Here is a 6663-nt window from a genome sequence, read left to right as displayed (position 1 = left end):
ATGGGAGGAGGAGGAGGAGGATGAAGAGGGTTTGATGGATGATGAAGACATTATAGACATTTGCACTATCAATCAAACTAATTCATTGGTGGTGTCAACTTGTTTAGGTGAGAAAAAAACAAGGGGTAGGAAGCCGAATAGGATCAGAATTGCATGGAAGGTAGTGCTAAGGGGAAAAGTAAACTTTCAGTAGGGAAGGGAGGTGCCCTTCCTGAAGGAAAATGAAAATTATAAGCTGGAACATCAGGGAATGCAATGCCCTGGACAAAAGGTATTTGATCAAGCGTGGGTTGGATCAAATGAAGCTTGATTTAGTATGTTTGTAGGAAACCAAAATGAGCTCAGAGGAGGTGAAGGTCTTATTGAAATTTTGGAGGTTGTGGTCAGGCATCTACTCAAGTGCAATTGCGACAGTGGGAGGTTTGGGTATACTGTGGAATTCGATCTCCCTAAAGGTGGAGGAATTTGTCAACTCTCAAGCATGGCAGCTATGTAAAGTTCACTCTTTCAATTTAAATTGTGATTTTTTCCTATTAAATGTTTATGGCCCTGCTAAAGCTAGAATACAGTCGGATGTTTGGCAACAATTGTTAGTGATTTTTCTTAACTTATCAGAGGAGTTGGTGATTCTTAGTGGGGATTTTAATGCAATTTTATATATGGCTGATACGAAAGGGGGTAAACGGGGTGTGATAGGTTTGCAAGTTGGTTTTCATAATTTTGTCCTGGATAATAGCCTAAGAGAGATCTAGACTAACAGTGGAGTCTACGCGTGGTCTAACAGAAGAATGGGTGGGGAGCATATTGTAGAAAAGTTGGATAGGTTCTTTGTGGGAGGTAATTGGGATGATAAGATGCTTCTCTTTGAGGCTACCATTAAACCAATGACTAGCTCGAATCCCTTTCCTTTTGAGCTACTAGTGGTGCATGACTATTCTCCAATAAGGTGTCCTTTCAAATTTGAAAAATTGTGGCTGCGAAATAGTAGCCTTCGAAACAATTGGGGAATGGTGGGCTGAGGCTCGGGAGATCTACGACACAAATGCTTTCAAGTTTTTCAAGAAGCTATAGTTCCTAAAGGGGAAGTTAAAGGAATGGAATAGACTAAAATTTGGGAACATCTTTGCAGATAAGGTTGCCATCGAATATGAAATTGAGGAGGTCCAAAAGGTCATAATGGATCAAGGTATGACAAATGAAATCTTTAATAAAGAGAAGAATTTGAAATCCAAGTATGATGAAATCCTAGCTAGGGAAGAGGTTTATTGGAAACAAAAGTCTCTGGAGTGTTGGTTGAAAGATGTTGATAGGAAAATGAAGTTCTTTCATAATTTGGTGAAGGTTAGGCGTTCTTGGAACAAAATTACATCTATTAGGAGCAGGGCCAATAGATTACTGGACAAGGTGGAAGACATAAATAAAGAAGTTGTGGACTTCTTTAGTGAGTTATTGAAGCAGAATGATAATCTTAATTAACATCAACAGAATACTCTGCTTGCGAATATCCATAAAATTCTAACAAAAAGTCAGAACCAGATGCTATGTAGACCTATTCAGTTGGAAGAAGTGAGACGGGTTGTTTTTTCGATGGAAGGAGATAAGGCCTCGAGGCCCGATGGTTACCCTGCCTTTTTTATCAACATTTCTAGGAGGTGGTTGGTTCTGAGGTGTGGGTTGTAGTGGAGGAGGCAAGGGAAAGTGCTCGAGTAGCAAAGGAATTGAATTGCACTTTCATTGCTCTTATCCCCAAAGTGGAGCATGTTGAATCCTTTGCTGATTTTAGACCAATTTCCATTTGTAATACTTTGTATAAAGTGATTGCCAAAGTCATCATAAAGCTGGATTCGCCATAGAACTTAATAGCGCAGCATACTTTGGGGCGGATGCCAAACCTTTCAGCTGCAAAAATATAACAATAAAACATGGATCTTCCAGTGAAAACCACACTGTGGCACTATTTGATTCAACAAAAGTAAAAAGAAAGAGCGTATCCAATGGTGAAAACCTCTCTGAGGCACCTGAGGATGAAGGGTTTGACATTCTCCCTACTAGTACACAACAGGAACGATCAACGATTCTCTTTGAGGAAACCAAAGAATACAATGTGGGGACTCCTGAAACTCCTCACCTCATACATCTGGCATCTCTTTTAACTCCAGAAGAACAACCCAAGTTTGTAGAGTTCTTTCAAAAGCGTCAGATCAACTTTGCATGGTCATATGCAGACATGCCTGGGCTTGATCCTGATTTAGTCATGCATCACCTCACCGTAGCAGAAGGAGCCAAACTTGTCAAGTAGAAGCTTTGCATCCTCAGATTGCAGTACTAGTCAAAACAGAACTCAAGAAACTCCTAGATGTTGGTTTCATTAGACCAATTGATTATGTAGACTGCATATCCAACATTGTTCCTATCGGCAAACCAAAAGGGGGCATCCGCATTTGTACTGACTTTAGAGATCTAAATAAGGCATGTCCTAAGGATGACTTCCCCCTACCAAACATCGACATCATAGTAGATCTGACAGTAGGACATGCCATGCTTTCACTCATGGATGGCTTTTCAGGGTATAATCAAATAATGATCGCACCAGAGGATCAACATAAGACAACCTTCACATGTCCATGGGGCACATACTGCTGGAATGTAATGCCTTTTGGTCTAAAAAATGCAGGAGTGACCTATCAACGAGCAATGACCACCATCTTCCATGACATGATGCATACTATGATGGAAGATTATGTTGATGACTTACTAGCAAAATCACTCACCAGAGAAGGTCATCTCGGCATATTAGATAAAATCTTTGATAGACTGGAACAATACCATGTTCGACTCAACCCAAAGAAATGTGTCTTTGGAGTAACCTCCGGGAAGCTTCTAGGATACATTGTCTCAAGCAAAGGTATTAAGGTCGACCCAGCAAAGGTCAAAGCAATCATGGACATGCCACCACCAAAGAATATCAGTCAACTAAGGACATTACAAGGACGGCTACAATCCATCTGAAGATTCATTGCACAACTAGCTGATAAATGTCACCCATTCACACACCTGCTACACAAAAAAATCCGCTTTCAATGGGATGCAAGCGCAAGCATTCCAGATGCTAAAAGATTATCTCATGAATACGCCATTGTTGATCCCACCAGATCCAAGTAGACCTCTACTACTCTATATCTTAGAAACAAGTACACCGTTGGGTGTACTACTGGCACAACATAATGCAGAAGGGAAAGAATGTGATGTTTACTACATCTCTCATACACTGGTGGGCTATGAACTCAATTACACACCCATTGAGCGAGCTTGCCTAGCAGTAATCTTGGCAGCCACTAAACTGAGGCACTATCTGTTAACACACAAGGTACAACTCATTGCAAAGATTGATCCAATCAAGTATTTACTCAGCAAAGCAGCATTAACAGGTCGCTTGGCCAAATGGGTGATAATTCTCAGTGAATTTGACATCGAGTATGTAGACCGTAAAGCTATCAAAGGACAAGTCATTGCAGATCAGTTGGCCGATGCACCCCTCATGGGCGATCATCCTCTCATTTCCAATTTTCCAGATGAAGAGATATTCATGATCACAACAGCACAACCATGGAAACTATACTTTGATGGTTCATATACTAGGCATGGCTCGAGGGCAGGCATTCTATTTATCACACCTCAAGGTGACAGCATCCCGAAGTCTTACCGGCTCACATTTCCATGCACAAACAACATAGCAGAGTATGAGGCCTTGATCATAGGACTCAAGCTAGCCGTACAATGGAAATTACAAGAACTACAAGTATATGGCGACTCCCAACTGGTCATTCTACAAGCAACAGATGAATATCAGACCAAGGATGATAAACTCATGCCATACAAGCAAATGGTGGACAGTCTAAAGGCATCATTTACTACAATTACTTTTGAGCAAATACCAAGAGATCAGAATTGAGCTGTTGACGCTATGGCTACTATCGTATCTCTCTTAGATCTTCCACAGAATTCAACACACTACGAGTTCTTGGTAGAACAACTTTGGATCCCCACTTATGACATCCCTGAATCCGAGATGATATGTCACCTTGTCGGTTCTGAATCCCCATGGTACGATGAGTTTTACACCTATCTCCGCGATCACACCCTTCCTCCTAACCAATCGAATAACCAACGTAAAACCTTCATTCGCCAAACTGCTCTTATACCATTATTGTCGAAACCCTATACCAACGCAGTCTTGATGGTACTCTCCTTCGATGTCTGGAACAAGATGAGATAACAAAGGCCTTGGAAGAGGTACATGAAGGAATTTGTGGAACTCATGCAAGCGGTCCGTCACTAGCCAAGAAACTCATGCGCACTTAATACTATTGGCCATCTATGGAAAAAGACTCATACTACTTTGTCAGAAAGTGCAAGAAATGCCAAGTTCATGGCAACCTAATACATGCACCTACACAGGAATTGCAACCAATCACAACACCATGGCCTTTTTGTCAATGGGGCCTTGACCTTGTGGGTAAAATCCATCCATCTTCATCCAATGGCCATAAATTCATTATTACTGCCACCGAATATTTCACAAAGTGGATCGAAGCTATTCCACTTACCCAAGTTACCGGCAAGCAGATCGCCTCATTCATTCTCAATTACATCATCTGTCGGTATGGTGTACCCATGTCCATCATCACAGATAACGATCTTTCTTTCAAAAATTAGGATGTCCGTGAACTCTATGAGAAATTTCACATCCAACACCGCTTTTCCACCCCCTATTACCCACAAGGCAATGGTCAGGCTGAAGCATCAAATAAAAACATATTGAGAATCCTCAAGAAGACAGTCAATGATGTCGGACGTGATTGGCATGTTCAATTGAATCCAACACTATGGGCATATCGAACTAGCATTCGAACCCCTACAGGTGCAACTCCCTACTTATTGGTCTATGGTGCAGAAGCTATTTTACCTATTGAGGTTGAGATCCCATCACTATGGGTTTCCTTACACAATCTCATAGATGATGAAGCATACAGAGTATCCTATCTTCAAGACTTAGAGCTACTTGATGAGAAGCGACAAGCTGCATACAATCACCTTAAGGCCTATCAGCAGCGCATGAGCAGAAGCTATAATCATCGAGTTAGACCTCGTACATTCGAGGTAGGTGATCTTGTTCTTCGAGAAAATCTTCATAACCAACCCAACCGAGAACATCAAGGTAAGTTTGAATCAAATTGGCTGGGGCCATATGTTGTCACTGCTGTATTTGGATCTGGGGCATATCAGTTGGCTACTTCAGAAGGAGAACCGCTAGCAGATCCGATCAACAGCATGCACCTCAAACGGTTTTACACCTAAAAAGTTGTACAGAGCATCAGGCTCCCATATATACTAGCAAAAATACCAAAAACATTCAGATAAATGTCCCAAAGAAAATACAAAAGCACCAAAAGAGTAAGAGAAAAATCATGCATCCAAACGGTGAACAACCACTCCAGTGGCACCTTGGGTAAGTACGATGGTGAAAACCTAGCAAACAGGTGCCACTCATAAAAGCTATGGCTCCATTGTCTTTCAGGCTTGTTGCAATCACATTCCTTTCATACACACATCCATCCGCCCAAAACCATGGCTTGTTATTTATTTGCAATTGAGATAGTGCTCCATGTGTCTTGCATCCCGCTTTCTCATAGTCATGTCTAAACTGGGGGCAATGCCCTTAACCTCTTGATGGAAGTGGATTCTACATTTTTTTCGTGATTCATTGAGTTCTTCATTCAAAACTATCTCACAAAATCAACAAAAACATTCAAAACAATTCAAAAATACCAAAAACATTGGAAAACTATCTCATGAAATACCAAAAACATTCAAAACAATTCAAAATCCAAAAAAAATCAGAAAACATCAAAGATCAAACAAAAACATGGGTACATACTCATTCGTGCAAATACCAAACAAGCATTGAAAAATCCTCGCATGATGATCACTTCTCAAAATTGACCAAAACAATCGACATCAACAATCAAACTGTCTTCAACAAGGATGCATCCTTCCTTACCAAAACAAAGACAAAATGATGTTTTCTTTGATAAGAAAATTGTGTTAAGCTATCAAATACTTGGTTGATTTGTGAATAATTCATTCGTTTATTTGTATCAGGTTCTTACAGCATTGTTTGTGTATCTTCTGCGAATAATTCCGATGAAGTTCTGGGGCATATACTAATGGTGTCTACGTGGGAAGTTCACTAAGCTACATGATCTTATGCAAAATGCAGTCATAGATCATTACGGCTTGTTGACTACAATGTATACCTCGACCATATGAGCATGAACCATTACCAAGGATCCATATTCTTTATTCTTTATGTACATATTGTTTGCTTGCAGGTACGAATGCTCTTTCTTTGGTTCCTCCTCCCTCATCCAAATTGGATAAAGGTTTTATCTCTTATTAACGTATGAACTTGTCTCAAGATATGATCAATTCAAGATCAAGGAGGACGATCCAAGTCATGCACGAACGGAGCTGATCTTTGTCTGTTCCGCAAGCAATACTCTGGTCGACTTGACCCTTATATCAAGTCATTTGTATTAACTTGCTATATCCAATCTATGTAAGAAATACTCAGGTCATCTTGAAACATTATGTCAAGATGCT

The sequence above is a fragment of the Cryptomeria japonica genome, chromosome 2, assembly GCF_030272615.1.
Source record: "Cryptomeria japonica chromosome 2, Sugi_1.0, whole genome shotgun sequence".
NCBI classification, from domain to species: Eukaryota; Viridiplantae; Streptophyta; class Pinopsida; order Cupressales; family Cupressaceae; genus Cryptomeria; species Cryptomeria japonica.
This window is presented reverse-complemented; position numbering follows the sequence as displayed.